This window comes from Dermacentor variabilis, chromosome 7 (assembly GCF_050947875.1).
Source record: "Dermacentor variabilis isolate Ectoservices chromosome 7, ASM5094787v1, whole genome shotgun sequence".
NCBI lineage: Eukaryota > Metazoa > Arthropoda > Arachnida > Ixodida > Ixodidae > Dermacentor > Dermacentor variabilis.
The window spans coordinates 43,065,129-43,084,958 of record NC_134574.1 but is presented as its reverse complement, the minus strand read 5'-3'; the positions used below and the strand labels follow the sequence as shown (position 1 = coordinate 43,084,958).

Below are 19,830 nucleotides of genomic sequence, written 5' to 3'. Positions count from 1 at the left end.
CCGACCGTGCCAACTCATCAGCACACAGGTGCATTGCCCGCACCCCTGCATTTTACCGCGTGGCTTTTTCTTCTGGGTTCTGCAATTCTTAAATTGCTCCGCTTCATACCGAGCCACATTGGTTTATCCGTCTACTATGTGCTTTGCAAACATAGCAAGAATTGCTGCTTGTTCCAATAGAGGCTCATTTCGTTGGCTAATCACTGAAAAGCTTTACCTTTGGTACGTGCTCAATTTTCCACAATTAACAAATTAAAAAAGCAGGTTGATGAAATGAACTTACCGAAGAAAGAAATTTTTGCTCCTGCCTTGCAGTAGCATCACCGATGTGTCACAGACTGTCAAGGTTGTTTTCTATTTTGTCTGGGAAGCGCATGGTGCCAAGCGATGAATATGTAAACTGCGTCTTACCTGATGAAGTGCCTCACAGATATACCAATCAGAGTGAGAGGCCCTTTAGTGTTCTTTGTTCGACCGACTTAAGGCATATACCGTCTCCGCGGACGAGCACTATGTTCAACAATTTATAACTTCAGCACTAGGCCGTCGCGGTATTTGTGTCAGGGTTTGTATATGGAAAGCGACTTAAAATATTATCACTATCCATGTTTTCTATTCAAATGAAGGATGAGAGCATTTGATTTCAGAAGTGAAAAACGAATATATGTTTACATATATAGAATGCGGGAAGAAAACCGACATAAACAAAGGATAGAAAAAAAGCAAAAGGATCAAGAGCATTCAACACTTCTTCTAACAAACGCAATTTTCATTAATCAAAGTCACCGCTATTCTATTGCAATAATTAGGTGTATCCGAATACACAAGGACAGTAGACCGAGAGTGCAGTGCGGCTGAGCAACAGTTCCGGCAAATGGTCGCGTAGGTTAAGAGCGCCGAGTCGTCGTCGAAGGAAGGCGCTTGTCTGTCACTGAGCGAACTCCGGGTTGTCACGTGATGGGCTATTGTACTGGCTCAGGAGGTTAGGCAGTCCAGCTTCTACCTGTGGGAATCTCCAAGCTCGAGCCCGTGACCCGAGGTCTTGCTCTCGCTCCCGGCGGACGCTGACTTATGCGGCGCTCACTTGCGTCCGAACACCACCACGCCGTTTTAAGGTCTCCCCCTCATCTCTTCGCCCTTCATTTTCTTCTACAGCACCAATAGTGTACGGCCCTTAATGGTTCCCTTTCATCTTAGTATTTTGTTTTGATGGCGCGTCTGATATCACGCGCGTCGCTTCTTCATCGTCGGCTTCTAGCGCCCACCCATTCACTCTCAATGTTAGGTTGTCTACGCCGCACCGTTCCCTGTATCTACGACAGTGGCTTGGCTCACTGTCACACACTAACACACAACAGAGTCCGCCTTTTGAATAACTTTGTTTTTCGGAGAAAAATAAACTGCAGTTCCGTGCTCGTCGACAAGACACTACTTTGTTAATAAAACTACACACACAAAAAAAAACTCCACAGCCAAGTGGCCACGAGGCAACTACTGCATGTTCATAGCCTACTGACATAATTCACACCAACATTTTCTGAGCCTTTAATGCGCACTACCCCAAACTAAGATTCCTGTAATGCAAGGCTCCACCACAACACTCTACTGTTCAAATGCTTCGCTTTTAAGTGAAACTGTAAGGGCTGGTGATCGGTCTGTATCAGGAATGAGTTTCCACAGAAGAAGACATGAAATTTCTCGATTGCCCAAACTAACGCCAAACATTGGCACTCGATTGCGGAGTATCTCTTTTCGCGAGGCTGAAGTTGATGGCTGGCATACGACGCAGGAGGTGCAGCGGTGGCGTAGAGGTAGAACACCCGCCTCGCGTGCAAGAGGTCCGTGGTTCGAATCACGGTGCCGGTAATTTTCCAGCGGAAAAAAAATCCGCGTGTTGATAAAATTGCATAAACAGGCCTGGAGTGTGGCCTGATCCCGGTGACCAGAACCTGTAATGCACTCCCTCACCAGAGCAGGATTGGCCACCCTGGTGCAGTACTTGGCCACAACCTCCTATATGAACACAACAATCAAACCCCGGCCCTAAGTCCCCAGCAGCTGCGAAGCAACTGACCATGGCGGCGGTCAGGCCTGCGGCGCAGCAGAGGGTGCTAAGAATCACTGGCTCCGGACAGGCCGCCATTGGAATATGAACCTGGCAACGTTTAACGCTAGAACGTTATCTAGTGAGGCGAGTCTAGCAGTGCTATTGGAGGAATTAGAGGGAAGTAAATGGGATATAATAGGGCTCAGTGAAGTTAGGAGGCCAAAAGAAGCATATACAGTGCTAAAAAGCGGGCACGTCCTGTGCTACCAGGGCTTAGCGGAGAGAAGAGAACTAGGAGTCGGATTCCTGATTAATAAATATATAGCTGGTAACATACAGGAATTCTATAGCATTAACGAGAGGGTGGCAGGTCTTGTAGTGAAATTTATTAAGAGGCACAAAATGAAGGTTGTACAGGTCTACGCCCCTACACCCAGTCATGATGACCAGGAAGTCGAAAGCTTCTATGAAGACGTGGAATCGGCGATAGGTAGAGTAAAAACTAAATACACCATACTAATGGGCGACTTCAATGCCAAGGTAGGCAAGAAGCAGGCTGGAGACAAGGCAGTGGGGGAATATGGCATAGGCACTAGGAATAGCAGGGGAGAGTTATTAGTAGAGTTTGCGGAAGAGAATAATATGCGAATAATGAATACCTTCTTCCGCAAGCGGGACATCCCAATGTGGACGTGGAGGAGCCCGAACGGTGAGACTAGAAATGAAATAGACTTCATACTCTGCGCTAACCCTGGCATCGTACAAGATGTGGACGTGCTCGGCAAAGTGCGCTGCAGTGACCACAGCATGGTCAGAACTCGAATTAGCCTAGACCTGAGGAGGGAACGGAAGAAACTGGTACATAAAAAGCCGATCAATGAGTTAGCGGTAAGAGGGAAAATAGAGGAAATCCAGATCAAGCTACAGAACAGGTATTCCGCTTTAACTCAGGAAGAGGACCTTAGTGTTGAAGCAATGAACGACAATCTTATGGGCATCATTAAGGAGTGTGCAATGGAAGTCGGTGGTAACTCCGTTAGGCAAGATACCTGTAAATTATCGCAGGAGACGAAAGATCTGATCAAGAAACGCCAATGTATGAAAGCCTCTTACCCTACAGCTAGAATATAATTGGCAGAACTTTCGAAGTTAATCAACAAGCGTAAGACAGCTGACATAAGGAAGTATAATATGGATAGAATTGAACATGCTCTCAGGAACGGAGGAAGCCTAAAAACAGTGAAGAAGAAACTAGGAATTGGGAAGAATCAGATGTATGCGTTAAGAGACAAAGCCGGCAATATCATTACTAATATGGATGACATAGTTCAAGTGACTGAGGAATTCCATAGAGATTTATACAGTACCAGTGGCACCCACAACGATAATGGAAGAGAAAATAGTCCTAGAGGAATTCGAAATCCCACAGGTAACACCGGAAGAAGTAAAGAAAGCCTTGGGAGCTATGCAAAGGGGGAAGGCAGCTGGGGAGGATCAGGTAACAGCAGATTTGTTGAAGGATGGTGGGCAGGTTTTATTTATTTATTTATTTTATTTATTTATTTGTTTCCACAAGCAAGGAGGTGCATGGTTGTGGCGGAAAAACAAGGGGAAAAAAGCTGCGGAGAAGCAGCTTGACTGGCCCCATGTTCCGTTTACACTGGCAGCAGCAGGGCAGGTGGGAAACGGTAAGGGGAGAAAAAAAAAAGAGAAGAAAAGAAGGAAAGAAAAGAGAGAAGAGCAAAAGCACTAAGGGCAAAAGATCACTAAGTACAACATACACAGTCAAGATTGGAGGAACATATCACGCAGATTTTTCGCGGAACAAGTCAACACATCGATATTGCATCTGGTAAGATCATTGAGTAGACTGGGCAGCCAGTAGCATAACATTTGCTGGCCATGATTAGTCCGAAGTTGAGGAACACACCAAGTCTCAGGAGCTCGAGTTGTGTAGGTGGTTTCTCGTTTTGTGAGATTAGCGAGAGAGCTGAGGGCACAAATATTTTTCTCATATCTTCTGTAGGTTGTCAACAAGCGCAGGTTTATTAGGGCAGGCAATTTAATGGTTTTAAGCGCGCTTAAAAGAGGAGCGGAATGAAAATCACGAGGCTTATTACAAATGACACGGAGAAATTTCTTCTGGATAACAAACAACTTTTGAATATTTGTGGCTGAAGTTGTCCCCCATACGAGGCAGCCGTAATTTAGATGACTGAAAAAAAGTGAGTTGTAAATCAGCAATTTAACGGATGCGGGAGCTATCTAAAGGAATAGACAACCTGTGACAGTTTGCCTATGAGAAAATCTACATGAGAGCGCCATGTCATATCATGATCAAAGTGAACACCCAGACATTTAATTGATTGGACAACTTCAATAGTACTGGAGTTAAGGACAATATCTCCAGGTAGCACGACATTCATATTTCTTGGATGAAAGAGCAAGGCTTTGGCTTTTGCGGAGTTGATTTTGAGACCATTTTCAAGGGAGCACTGGTGTACTTTCGAGAGCACGCTGTTAGCACGTAAGACCAGGTCATCCAGACATTTGGATGAAAAAAGAAGTGTGGTGTCATCGGCATACATAATGTACGTTGTGGCGGAATCATTGTTAATAAAGTCATTTACGAAAATATTCAACAAGAGAGGGCCTAAGATGCTTCCTTGTGGGACACCCACATGAACAGGAAGGACACTGGATGATAATCCATTTACATGCACAAATTGCTTTCTGTGATTCAAGTAAGATTCAAGTAAGCTGAGAGCAATGCCACGGATGCCATAATAAGTTAGTTTATGAACCAGAAGTTTATGATCAATAGAATCGAAGGCTTTAGATAGGTCGACAAAAACGCCTAACGTTAATAAACGTGCCTCAAAATTTCCAAGGATTAGTTCTTTCTGCTTAAGGAGTGCTAGTTCAGTCGACATGAACCTGCGGAAAGCGTGTTGATGTGGGGTTAATAAGTTATGTTTGTCAAGAAAACAGGATAACCTACAAAATATTATCTTCTCTAGTCCTTTGGAAAAAATCGGAAGCATGGAGATGGGTCTGTAGTTCGAAATAAGTGTTTTGTCACCTTTATTAAAAATCGGAAGCACCTTTGCCACCTGCATTCTTTTTGGAAATTGGCCTTGTGAGAGACAGATATTGCAGATATGAGCAAGGTTGATATGAGGTAAGGTTGTTCTAGAGAAACTGGCCACCCTGTATACGCAATTCCTCATGACCTCGAGCGTACCGGAATCTTGGAAGAACGCTAACATAATCCTAATCCATAAGAAAGGGGATGCCAAAGACTTGAAAAATTATAGACCGATCAGCTTACTGTCCGTTGCCTACAAAGTATTTACTGAGGTAATCGCAAATAGAATCAGGAACACCTTAGACTTCTGTCAACCAAAGGACCAGGCAGGATTCCGTAAAGGCTACTCAACCATAGACCATATTCACACAATCAATCAGGTGATAGAGAAATGTGTGGAATATAACCAACCCTTATATATAGCTTTCATTGATTACGAGAAAGCGTTTAATTCTGTCGAAACCTCAGCAGTCATGGAGGCATTGCGGAATCAGGGTGTTGACGAGCCGTATGTAAAAATACTGAAGGATTTCTATAGCGGCTCCACAGCCACCGTAGTCCTCCATAAAGAAAGCAGCAAAATCCCAATAAAGAAAGGCGTCAGGCAGGCATATACGATCTCTCCAATGCTATTCACAGCCTGTTTACAGGAGGTATTCAGAATCCTCGATTGGGAAGAATTGGGGATAAAAGTTAATGAAGAATACCTTAGTAACTAGCGATTCGCTGATGATATTGCCTTGCTTAGTAACTCAGGAGACCAATTGCAATGCATGCTCACTGACCTGGAGAGGCTCTAAGAGTGGGTCTAAAAATTAACCTGCAGAAAACTAAAGGAATGTTTAACAGTCTCGGAAGAGAACAGCAATTTACAATAGGTAGCGAGGCACTGGAAGTGGTAAGGGAATACTTCTACTTAGGGCAGATAGTGACGGCGGATCCGGATCATGAGACAGAAATACTCAGAAGGATAAGAATGGGCTGGGGTGCGTTTGGCAGGCATTCTCAGATCATGAAGAGCAGGTTGCCATTATCCCTCAAGAGAAAAGTGTATAATAGCTGTGTCTTACCAGTACTCACCTATGGGGCAGAAACCTGGAGGCTTACGAAAATGGTTCTACTCAAATTAAGGACGACGCAACGAGCTATGGAAAGAAGGATGATAGGTGTAACGTTAAGGGATAAGAAAAGAGCAGATTGGGTGAGGGAACAAACGCGAGTTAATGACATCTTAGTGGAAATCAAGAAAAAGAAATGGGCATGGGCAGGACATGTAATGAGGAGGGAAGATAACCGATGGTCATTAAGGGTTACGGACTGGATTCCAAGGGAAGGGAAGCGTAGCAGTGGGCGGCAGAAAGTTAGGTGGGCGGATGAGATTAGAGAAGTTTGCAGGGACGGCATGGCCACAATTAGTACATGACCGAGGTAGTTGGAGAAGTATGGGAGAGGCCTTTGCCCTGCAGTGGGCGTAACCAGGCTGATGATGATGACGATGATGATACGACGCAGGTGGAGGAAACCATCATAGTCTTGCTTGAGAATGGCGCCTATACAAAAGTCTGAGGCGTCTGAGCGCAGCACGATTCCTTTTCAAGGTCAGGGGCTTTTACAATTGGTCCAGAAGATAGTGCCTTCTTGAGCGATTCGGACGCTTCTTCCCTTTCCCTGTTCCATATCGTTTTATTCGTCGCCATCTTTTTCGTCATCTGGGTAAGGGGCTGTGCCTTTTCGGCGTAAGAAGGTATTAGGTCGCGGTAGTAACCAGCCAACCCAAGGAACGAGCGAAGTTGCCTCTTTGTCTCTGGCTTAGAAGCGCCAGCAATTTTTTGATTGTGCTTTGGACTGGCCGGATTTTCCCGTCTCCAAGTCGGTGACTCGAAAAGGTGACTGTGGTCGTAGCCACTTCACATATCTGCGGTTCGATCTTCAATCCTCATTGTCGCACTCTGTACAATAATTCTTTCAAGGTTGCTAGATGCTCTTCCCATGCTGTGGTAGCGACCAGCACGTCGTCTCTGTAATAAACAGCGTTTGAGATTCGCAGAAGCAGCCGTCTCGTTAGACGAGTGAACACCGCGGATGCGGTCTTGATGTCAAAAGGCAAATAGAGGAAATGATAACGCCCATATTGAGTTGAAAAAGCAGTCTTGAGCTGGGACTCTTTTTTGAGTGGTACCTGCCAATATTCTTTGGTTAAGTAAAACTTGGAGTGCCATCTCTTCGTCCCCACTTTGGCAAACAAGTGACCGGTCCTAGGTATAGGTTGTGTGTCCTAAACTAGAACACTATTTATGCGCAAAAAATCAGTGCATGCTCCGTAGCTCTTGTTTGGTTTTTAACTAGAACGAGGGGGAATTATATGGCAACTCGGAACGCTCTATAACCCCAAGCTTCAACATGTCCTAGACCTCCTTTTCAATGACTTTTTTCATGGCAAACAATAAAGGGTATTTTGGAGTGTGAATTGTTTGCATGGAGGTCATTTGTAATCGGCATTACATCAGGTTTGTTTTGCCGGCAATCTCTGAGAATATGTATTTATATATATTTAGTACATTACATATTTCGGCGCGCTGAATCTCCTCGATACAATCTTCGATCGTGACGGAGTCAGTGCGACAGCTCTCATTGACCTTGAAGGTAGGTAAGGGCTTCTCGGACACCTCTTCCTTGACCAACACAAAAGATGATGCTTGAGGAAGCTGTTCCATCTGACGTTCTTCATATTTTTTTAGCACGTTGATTTGAAAAAGCCTTTTCCAGCGTCCCAGGTCGAGCCAATAATCGTAATCATTCTTTTTTCCTGCGACAAGAAACAGCCCTTTCCACTGCTTTAGTAACGTGTTGTTATTTGTGAGAAGCAGAATCATGGCCTGGTCGCTACCTTAGAGCTCTCGTTGTTTGCTGTGGCTGCTGTAATACTTCTATTGCGACTCCTGTGCTTCTTGAGACGTTCTCTTAAATCTAGGACATATCCATATGCCATCTTCGTTTCTTCATTTTCTTGGTCCTGAGTCCAGCGCTCCTTCAGTATGCTCAGGGGTCCTCGGATATGACGGCCATAAAGGAGTTCAAAAGGCGAAAACCCGGAACTCGCTTGCGGGGCTTCACGGTATGCAAATAGAAGCGGTACAAGCAAGCGATGCCAAGATTTTGGCTGTTCTTCTACAAGCTTTCGCAACATGTTACAAGGTTCCAATAAGCCTCTCGACCATACCGTACACATAGGATGATACGGTGTGCAACTAAGATGTTTGACAGCCAACAATTCATTGACTTCCTTCATGAGATGCGATGTAAAACATGAAGCTTGGTCGCAGAGAACTTCTCATGGGAAGCTAATGCGAGAAAAGATCTTGACGAGTCCTTCCGGAACTGTAGCTGAGTCGATTGCTGTCGAAGGTAAAGCATCTGGGTAGCGAGTCGGAAAATCTACAAGAGTGAGTACATACTGATGACCGCTTGGGGGCGGAAGTGAAAGTTAAAGGTCCAATGATGTCAAAAGCCACACGTTCAAAAGGGGTGTCAATCTACGGCATCCTTCCCAAAGGCACCTTGCCCACCTTGCTTTTTGGCGAAGTCCTTTGACAGGTGCCGCAGGATTTGACGTGTCTGCGGATTTCTTGTACGCCAGGCCAGTAGAAAGTCTTAAGAACGCGATCTGTCGTCTTCTTCATACCATGGTGTCCCGGCATGACATTCTCATGAGCCAAATGTAGAACGTGACCTCTCAAGGACTTTGGGACTACTGCTTGTTGAAAAGTTTTGCCGGGGGATAGAAAGTAGTACCGATATAAAATCCCGTTCTTGATGACAAATGCGAAGGTTGGTGATTTCTCGCCAACAAATTCCTTGCCAACTCTGGCTCTACATACATCGAGCTTCCCGTCGTTCTCTTGTGCTTCCCAGAAATTCTTGTGAGACATTTGCCAAGGGAATTTACCGGAAGGCAATAATAGCAATTTCTTCGTGCGTTTTCTACCAACTAGAAATGAATTGGACCCGTTACCTTCGTCCGCAGAGTGAAGTTTCCTCATATTAGAATCATCCAAGAAGAAAATTTCCCAAAACCGCCGGGGTCATTGGCCGCATGCGACTAGGTATATTTCTCACTATGACATCGTATAGTGATGATGTCGTACAGTAGACAATCGCTGTCCTAGAGAGGTAGAGAGACCTAATTTTCACCTCGGATTCGGGGACTACAATGCTACTTCCAACCACCAACTAGAAAGTAGCCGTAGCACCAGTGAGCGCTTCGTCCGGCGCGCGTGATCGGCGAACAACCAAAGTGTTACTTCCGGTGTCAGTTTAGACGCGAACACTTTGCCCATTGACGTCTCCTGGGAAAACCGGCATGTGATGTTTACTAGACAGTGGTTTCATCTTCACCGTACTAGTGATGTCCTCGTGTTGTTTCACGGTGTCGCAATCCTCTGTGGGTTGCTGCGCATTGGTCTCGTCCATGGGAAACGGCAGGCAATAGGTAGCTGGCCTTGATGTGCTGTTCTTTTTGGTACAACTCTTGGATTCATGTCCAGTTTTGCGACTGTATGGGTAATATAGTTGCTTTACCTTATTGCGTCAGCCACAAAGAAGCATTGTGTTCCGTACGCCCACAAACGAAGCATCTGATCTCCACCTTTCAACCCGTGTTTTCTCTTTCCGCTTTTATAGTTGTGTTTTCACCTTTATCCCGAACCATCAGTAAGTTCTGTAGTCTTTTCCCCTCCATGAACATAGCCGCTTTTGCCATGGTTTGAAGAGTTTTGCAGTTCTCGTAAGAAGAGCGCCAGCTGACTGTGAGAGTTGACCATGAATTGCTCGGCCACAATGAAGTCACGGACAGAATCAAAGTCCTTCCCTGTCTGGAATATTTCTATGCAGCGGTCGACAAAGCTTAGAAGCCTTGTGACATACTGCCTTCCAGTTTCGTCGTGTTGAGGCTTGTTCTTCCGGAATATCTCCCTGTAGCCTTCAGCCGTGGAACGAAAACGCTGGAGCAATGTCAACTTAACGTTCTCGTACTCTAGAGATTCATCAGGCGACAGTCGCTTAAATGTTTTCAGAGCTTCGCCACTTAGGCATAAACTAAGAGCCGTTGCCCACTTTTCCCGAGGCCAGACGACCTGTCGCCACCCTCTCGAATCTCTTCAGATAGGAGTCAAGGCCATCTCAGTCCTCGTTGAAAACCGGTATAAAATTGTGCGGATTCACGACTGAAGACGCGCCCCTTTCTAGCCCAGTGTCAACCACCGTACGCTCCACGGGACCAGTCCCCGCTACTCTCAGGCACAGTTGAAGCGTCCGTTATTCCATTTTCAAGCGTCGCTGGGTTGCCTCTCCGCTATGACCTTCCCTTTTTGCGATCTTAGGCGCAACTGTAGGATGCGGCCCTCGAGTTCCAGCTGGTCCTCCTTCGCCTCTCTCTCCGCAGCTCGTTCCTCGCGCGCTCGCGCCTATCACTCATAGAACCGTGCTTGCAGTGACGCTCCTTCGAACCCCATGCGTTCTGGCAGTGCAATTGACTCTCGCGTGCTCATTTTTTCAAATGAAAAACAAAGGTATCAAACGCTTATGTCCTGTCACGGTTGCCAATTTGTCACGCTTGATTTACGCAAAGCGACTTAAAATAATACCACTATTCATGCTTTCTATTCAAATGAAGGATGAGAGGCTTTGATTTCAGAAGTGAAAGAAGAATGTATATATACATATAGAAAGGGGAGCCACAACACACATGAACGAAGGATAGAAAAAAATCTAAAGGATAAAGAGCACTCTGCACTGCTTATAACAAATGCAATTCTCATTTGTCAAAGTCACCGCTATTCTAATCCTATAGTTGTTCGGCGTATCCCAATACGCAAGAACAGTAGACCCAAAGTGGGGTGCGGCTCACCAACAGTTCTGGCTAGTGGTCGCTTAGGTGAAGAGCGCCCAACCGTTGTCGACGGTGGCACTTGTCGCTCCTTGACCGAACTCCAGGTATTCACGCGATAGGACCTTGTGCTGGCTCGGGAGGTTAGGTAGTGCAGGTTCTGCCTCTGGGAATCTGGAAGCTGGACCCGTGCCTGACAGCGCACTCCAGTCACTGGGTGGGACCTTGTCCTAGCTCCGGAGCTTAGGCTGCCCAGGTTTCGCCTGTAGAAGTCTGGAAGCTCGGGCCCATGGCCCGGCGGTTTACTCCCGCTCCCGGCAGGCACGGACTTCTTCGGTGGTCACTTGCGTGCGAACACCACCATGCCATTCTATAGAGTCTCCCCCTCATCTCTTCTCCCTTCATTTTCTTGTACGTCACCCATCATGTACGACCCTTAATGGTTCCTTTCTTCTTAGTATTTTGTTTTGACGGTGCGTCAGACATCACGCGCGTCGCTTCTTCGTCGTCGGCTTCTTTCCCCAACCCATTGGTTCTTGATGTTAAGTTTTCTTCTCTGCACCGCCCCCTTTATCTAGGACACTGGCTTCACGCACTGTTCCTCACTAACACCCAACAGTTACCTTTAGGTTCATAAGCACTCATTTATGGACCATCCGCAAACTTGTCAAGTGGGTACATATACATGAGATGTTGCCGCAACTTAGGTGTTGCACATTTACAATGAAGCCATCAAATATATTGCGGTCATATAGCAAGGTGAGTCTGTGCTCTGATACTCCTAATAATCAAGTGTATATATGGCAAATCAATTCTGCTGAAGCTCGCCAGCTGAACGAGTGCAAAAAAAAGAAAACAATTGTCTCTCCGCAGGATGGATGTCAATATTTACCTTTCACAACTGTGTGTATATATAGCTCATAGGATTTTAATTCCAGTGTTCAGACGGCAAGACATAATTACAAAAAGTCACTCAGCACTAACACATGAGCTCCAGACTTGTGTAGGCGAAGTGATGATGATGATTTAGTGGCATCTCTTTTGAAACGTGGCGACGAAGAATAGTCACCTAGGCTCTTTGAGTTAATCAGGTAGACAGTACACACTTTTCATTTTAGCTTTGTTGTGTGCATCTCCCTATTTTATAAGTAACGACGATGCTAGTTCATCGGGCATGCATCTTCCTGGGTTTCTTGCAATGACCCCACCTACGAAGGCGAGGCATCCTGGCGACTCAAGCCACAGGAACAGCAGTTGGGTCGTAAAACCTAAATTGTCTCGAGAACTTGGTGGCGCTGATTAGACGGTGGATTTACTAGCTCAACGGTGTTGGTTTGTTTGAGCGGTACAGGGCGTACTACTACGGTTGCATTGCGGTTAATGGAAGTTAAATCACGCAGTATTCCTTACAACATCGCTGCATTTATATAGGAAAACTGTTCCCACTTCCACGCAACGTAGCCTCGAATAAATGTTGGTTTCCACTTGCCATTCTGACGCAGGTTTTTTCACGGCCATGGAAGTCGTAGATTAACGCTGGTCCGATTTGACTGTACTCTTCAGCGTGCTTGGCTGCATAGGAAAGTGTGGCTTGTCAGGAAACATCAGGATTGAACAGGAATCATTGTGTCGAGGGTGCTCAATGGTTCGTGATATAGAAGAAATAACGGTGAAAAAGTAGTTGGTGATTAGAGTGGCACAGATTTTACTTATCAAAGGCAGAAAATTATAGAAACTTCTCCTAGCCCTAGTGACCTGTGGTCACCCACTTCGCGAGCATGTCACTGAAAAAAGGATTCAAACGTTATGAAAGGCGTTTGGCCGGGCATCGGTAGGCAGTAGTGATGCGGTTGGCAGTGCGGACCCACAGTGAAAACACATTTGGGAGCACAAGTGCCGAGGCACGACAAGCAAGCACTCTCGGTTATCAGCGCGGTAACTTCGCCAAATTTAAAAGTGACCTCCTAAGGCAAAATGTGATGCCTGGCTTCAGAAGACATTATGACGTTGAGGTGCTGATGATGCAAAGAGGTACACGAGCTGATAGCCATCTACGGGACTTGCTGTCGTTCGTTGAGCATAGTATGGAGATTGACTGCACTCCTGGAAGGCTCCGAGAGAAGTGAAGCGGAAAGGGTGGTCGGAATAGGTGAAGGGGAACGGATGTCTGCTTCTCTATGCTTCGGCCCGAGCGGTAAATTGCAGGAAGGATAACTTATAGACGCAGGACCCAACAATAGATCAAATCTCTTGCGTCATTAAGAATACCCTCCCAAATCGGAGCGTAGTAAATGGTGATGGCGTAAATGGAGTGACAATTACTCATGAAATAAACTTTATAAGGACCCGCACTATCACTAATCATTCGTTTTTCCGTGACTATATAATTGGACTTGGCTTACTAAAAGCTCGGGTCGCTACGCTACGATGCATCCATAAAAATCATGGTTCCGTATGACGAGAAGGACAGGAACGTTGCGCCGGAGTGTCGAGTAAATGTGTTAGCAAATTTTGTACATGTCGTGAGGCGCTTCTTTGCAATGGAAAATTTAAAATTTGCACTCTATGGCTTGCTGTCATTTTTCCTAGAACTGTGCTGGTGTCATGGAGCAAAACATTACAACGAAATCGAATGAAAATCGCTAAAGTTGGCAGTGGCGGTGATGAGAGACTCTTGTGCGAGGACAGGCATCATTGCTTACCCTGAATCAAACTCAGGTTCAACTGCGATAACTGAAACGTTGCTACCACTCAATGAAATTATCACTATTCTTTTCCCTAAGGTTGACGAACTTCTACCCGTAAAGACCATTGTTGACGATCTGCAGAAATCTGTAGGATCTAGCGAATCTGCAGTGGGCTTTCTGTAAAAAAAATGATGTAGTACATACTGTTACAGCATTGTATGAAGCAGCTATTACAAAATTACAGTAAAGTACAGAGACTTGAAACTACAGCGTGACAGCAGTCAGAACCGCTGCTCCTCCTTCAATATGACATGAATGATATCGAGGAATATAGCAGAATTCCCATTCTTCAGATTCACGCATTACCGGTTTGACGTGGTGATAAACCTTAGACATTTATACATAATCTGGCTAAGAAACAGCAGATTGACCTCAAGGATTTATATGCTGACGCTCTTTCATTGACTTCCGGGTAATGGAGACAAGATACTTGGTGTATATGTCAGATGAAATTCTGTGGTAATGAAGGAAATGTGACGAAAATACTAGGTAATATCAGATCTCTAGTTGACCAGAATGTCATTATTCCTATATTCTTAATCATATCTTAACTAGCCTCAATAAAAATTTATTTTGAGCTGCGCGTAAAAAATGAAGAGAAGAGGCTTGCAAGTACATGTGGGAAAAATATGGAACAAGCTTTCCAAGGAAACCAGAGAGGTCTTCACATGTTCACCTAAGCAGCCACGCTGACTTGAAGAACCTTGTGTAAAGATGACTACACCCTATTTTGAGTGCATTAGTTCTGCGTAATTTTGAAGTCTGTGCCCTCATTGTAGCGATGCGTTGCGGAGATTTTCGCATGTGAATGTATGACGTATCCGAAAGCGCAGGGATCATTTCGTAACAGTATTACAGGACACCAAATCCATTACTAACGTCATTGCACTCACGGGCACTAACGCTCCAACAGAAATAGTATTGCTTTTTAAAATACACAATTTTAACTCATTTGCAATCACGCGCAGCGCATGCAGACGTGGCGGAATTTCGGTCTACGTGCGTGAAGACTGGACAGAATGAACCTTTAATTTCAAGTTCGCCTTAGCTGAGGGTATGGCTTCGAAGCTGTGTGTACCTGATACTAACGTAGTGCTGTTGAATGTAGATAGTCCTCCTCAGAAAATGCATACATACTTTTAAAAGAATTGGAGTCGGCATGTAAAGTTCTATCCGTTCCTCCCGTTTTAAATGGAGATTTTAACTTATATATTTATTCTCCAACGCTCCCCGCTGTAAGCGAATACCTTAACATTATGACAGGCGCAGGAATTCAACGCACAATACACGCCTTTACGCCGAAGGATCAGCTTGCTGGTAAGCCAGTAGCGTCCTGTATCGACCATGTCAATCTTTGAATTCCCGGCGCGCAATTCATTTCAGCTGCCATCAAGAAAACCTTTCAGACCACCATTTTATAGGTTGTCATAGCTTTTTTTCTGGACATCGAACATTTCCACCAAGGACTCAAATGTCAGTCGTTTTAGATATCCCAAACTTCAATGGCCTTGTGGCCAGATGTGTCTGGGACAGTTCTCGCGCGGATGTCACAATAGACGTTTACGGTAACCTTGTTGAAATATTTAAGGAATTGAAAACATCCAGGAAAATAACAATTTTAAAACTACGCAGGCCAGAAAATACGTGGCTATGGAGTGGTGTTCCTCTGGCCATTAAAGAAAAGGAAGCCCTTTGGTGATGTTGTAAGCGATCTCCCACTAATACAGGCCTTAAAGGCGCTTACAGAACAACGCGGAAGAAGCTAACGGCAATGATGTGGTCGGCGAAGTGTGGTTATTAGAACAAATCTTTTTATGAGAACAGGTAATGTCCCCGAGATAGCTTGGTCCTCAATTAATGCTTTGTTTAGGCGAAATTCTAAAGTGACAATAGGCAAAGACCCCATCAATGTTTTCAAGATTTGAAAACTGTGGTGTACAATTTCAACGTGGACTATTCAAAAACCTCCCAATTCATTAAGCCCTTTAAGCCAAGCGCTCTTAAATATGTCAACAGTAGCCTCCATGCAGCATTCTTATCTAAGATCAATGCTGGAGACCTTTATAGTATTTTGTTTAGTTTTCAGGCCAAAAAAAAAAACACCAGGTATAGACAACGTACATTCTCAAGACCTCCAACGCATTTTTTTCTTGGGCTGACAGATGTTGTCCTGCGCGTGCTTAATGATTTCATTGACCGTTGAGACATGCCTGATAATTTTAAGGCAGCCATAGTTAAACCACAGCACAAAGGTGGCTGTTTCAAAAAGAATGTCTAAACCTATAGACATATTTCAATTTTGCCAGTGATCAGGCTTATTTTTCAGAAAAAAACGCCTACTTTAGGTAATGACCAGTTTCCATGACATGAACGATACGCTGTGTGAAGCGCAGTATGGTTATCGCTCCGGAACGTGTACCACAACGCTGTTGGAAGACTTTTGTGACATTCTTTACGCAGCCTTAGATAGTAATGTGGAGGCTTGTGCTCTTTTCCTGGACACAGCCAAGGCATTTGACTCTGCATGTAATCAGTTAACGCTGAAAAAATTGGAACAGTTAGCATCTTGTGGTCCCTTTTTTGAAACTACTCGCTTCGTTTCTCTCTAATCACCCTGAAATTGTTCCCGTCCACAATTTCCTCAGCAATAACATACCCTTGAAGTCCGGGGTTCAACAAGGTTCGATACTCTCCCGTTTTTATCACTCTATAGGGTAATTATTTGAGTTCTGTATAAAAAGGTGCTGCACATCACAATCCGCAGATGGTGCTGTTATCCTGGCAACAGACGCTGTACATCAGAACGCCATCAAAACGCTTTGAGTTGACGCCATATCAGTGACTAATTCATTCAGAACAACTTGATATTGAGAGACAAATAAAGAAGAACACTTGTTTGCTTTCGAAACCCGCCTCAAGAAGTTGACAAAACCACATCTTGTATTCCGCACAATTTGCAATGCAGTTATTGTACCAAAATACCTTACTCAAAAATTAGGTTCTAATGTCCCCACTTTCGGCCAAGTTACGACTAGGCATAGCCATCGTTGAATTATATCTTATAAGCACGGTGGTACAGTCGCGGACAGATTAAAATGGACCACGGCTAAAGCGGCCGGACCGGTTGTGGGGCCGCACCGCGGCGCTGCTGTCGCGCTTCATGCGCTCACTACGAGAGTACCCAGAGTGACGTCAAACTCCTCCGCATCACCCTCGTTCTCGCGCTACTTCTTGTCAAGCTTGACACATTTCTAATGCAGCGTTCGGCTGCTCTGCTGCTGGCGATCGGGACGAAGGAGCGCGTAAATCGCCAGTAGTTAAGCCCTTTGCACTGTCTCGCAGTAGCGGATGGCCTCACGCCATCAGACCGCCAAACTGTGAAGGAGCCAGAGTCCGATGTTTTTTTGTGTTTTTTGTCCGTGATTTGCAGTCGCGTACAGAAGAAAATGAAGCATGGCTTCGGTTAAAAAACGCGGACCAATGCCAGCTAGTGAAAAAGGCGCCTGGTGTCGAGATGTCCACTCTCGCACGCGCGTCTTTTTTAGCTCGCAATCTCTTCAAACCTTTAGCATCAGCTTAGCGCTCTTTGATCGTAGGGAGCAGGGCGAGATGACGCCGCTGTAGCCGCAAGGTGTGATGCGCGGCCTGAATGGGTTGTCGCGAGCGCGACTGTTCTCCGCGCCAAGCTCGCACTGCAGCTGACGGCTGCCACGGTAAAGCCGCGAGCCGTACACATTTCTTGTCTGTCACCTGACAACGATACGGCGTAGGCAAAGGATCGCTACAGCGTCTCATCTACTTGGATAGGAGTCACCTGCGCGCGAATAGGAGTCATCCTGGGAATGGCAGGTGATAGACTGTGATGTATCCTTTGTAGAAGTGACTAAGCACGCCCCTGACCTCGAAATCGTTAAGCGTTTCCGTGAACTTCAATCTAAGTATTGGTGCTCCGAATTTTACAGAGACACGCCAAAAGCACATTCTGGCGTATCTTTTGCTGCTCTTGGTCCCTCATTTTCTGAATCTGACGTATTGAACCCTTTAAGAAGTATCTTCATATAACATATAAATAAATTAAAACTCGACAAAGAAATAGTATATCCAGACTCGTTAAGTCTTGTAAAAGCACTGATTTCGTTACAATAGTTTACCAATACCGTTTTCATTGAACTTTACTCACTCTTATGCAGTATTTATTTGTCATACAGACATATATTAATATGCTGGGTACCTGGCCATAGAGGCATCGAGGGTAACGTACTAGCTGACAAAATGGCCACCCGACTCACATCACTAGCAATTAATCCAACGACTACGGTCCCTGTCGCAGATCTGAAGCCTTTCTCACATAAGAAAGTGCGAAGCTACTTGCAACGCCTGTGGGACGCAGAAATAAACAACAAACTGTATTGCATAAAGACACAGTTAGGTTCTTGGCCCTCCGCAACAAAATCACATTTGGCACTCATAATTACCTACTTACTGGAAATGAACCTTCAACATGTGGCAGATGTGGTGAGAGACTGGCCGTCCTTCACATCCTTCTGGAGTTTTAGGGGACCGAAGGTCAGAGAAAGAAATATTTTCCTCTGGCATACCGTTCTTACACCCCCCTTCACCCGGCTATGTTTCTTGGCCAAGAACCGCTATTTAAGGCAAAAGCAATCCTCGGTTTCTTAAACGATGTAATCCTAAATGTTATAAGTCCCCTAAATTCGTAGAACATCCTTGTTCCAGTGGATGCCGCTGCGATAATTGTTTTGCATAGCATATGCCTCCACGCCCTTTTGTTTCAAGGGCCCTAAGGAGGCAGTAGTGCTCAAACCAATTTAAGCATCTGACATGTTTCGTACATTGCATCATTCTTTCGCAGTCGGTTTTATTGCTCATAGAACATGTCATTGTCATCGGCCCAGTCTTATTACAGATAAATTTTACGGACTCTAGATCGACTATTTTAAGGCCCCTATACAGCCACGCCACATGAACTTCATAGAACTCATAATTACATTCCGAACTGATCACCACGGACCTGGCGCTCTTTCGCCACAACTGGCCGATGCGCCAATAAAGAAAACATACGTTCATTCATTCATCCGTGCACGACAGCTGGTTTGAATGACGGCGCGCGATAAACTCTTTATATTTGCCCATGCCATCTCGCACTGCTGTATTTATTCGTAGTATGTGAAGTGGTATAGGTAGGGTTTCTCTTATCACAACTGCTATCGTCGAATCTAAGGGCCACCGGAACTGGTTACACATGCAGAACACAGTAACATCATAATGATAGCCGCCAGTGAAAAAGGCCTGCGGAGGCGCTGGCAGCGATACATAGCCTAGAAAAATAAAAATTATATGATTGCGTCCGAAACTGAGGTACATTTAAAGACCACAATAACAGACCAGGCAGAGGCAAATTTCTGCAGCGGCAATAAATCTGGCGACATTTGGAAGCAATTAATCAGCCGGCGCGTCGCTAAGGTTTGACATATCTAATCGCGTAGACGCGCAGTGAGCAATGACACAGTAAAAAGATAAGGCATTCACCCAAATATCACAACCTGGAAACATTGCAAAAACACCAATGACTCGATTACACATCTCACACAACTGCTGCTGCCGTGTCAACCGCTTTGTGTTGAATTCGCTAGTCGCTTACGCTAGGCATATATTTCCATTTATGGTGTCGTAACTTTCTTTGTTGCACTTTTGATTATTTGATATATAACTAATACGGCGTGTATAGTATTGACAAGCATAATCATTTTGGAATCTTTAACACAGTTGTCAACGCATTCATTGCATGTGAAGCGTAGAGTAGTTGTGGACAGTTTCTTTCTCTGATTTGCGGAAGTGAATTTTCCGGATTGGTGCGACTTCGTCTAGCCTCTTCGAAAAAAGTTAGCAACACGCTAGTAACTCCAACCAAATAGGTAGTCTCTGCCGTTGCTGCTGCCCTCCTTGGACCTTTACTAACTTTTCGCTACCGGTTTAATTACCATCTACATTAGTAAGCACTTAGTCGATGCATGTAAAGAAAAGAATGTTGTGGGGTTTTGCG

General features: G+C 45.0%; 1 protein-coding gene across 1 annotated transcript in view; it reads left to right on the top strand.

Annotated features, from left to right (window-relative positions):
- LOC142589012 (uncharacterized) overlaps positions 1-19,830 on the top strand; it is a 143,616-nt gene that overhangs the window by 55,776 nt on the left and 68,010 nt on the right. The gene's annotated exons all lie outside the window — the stretch shown is intronic.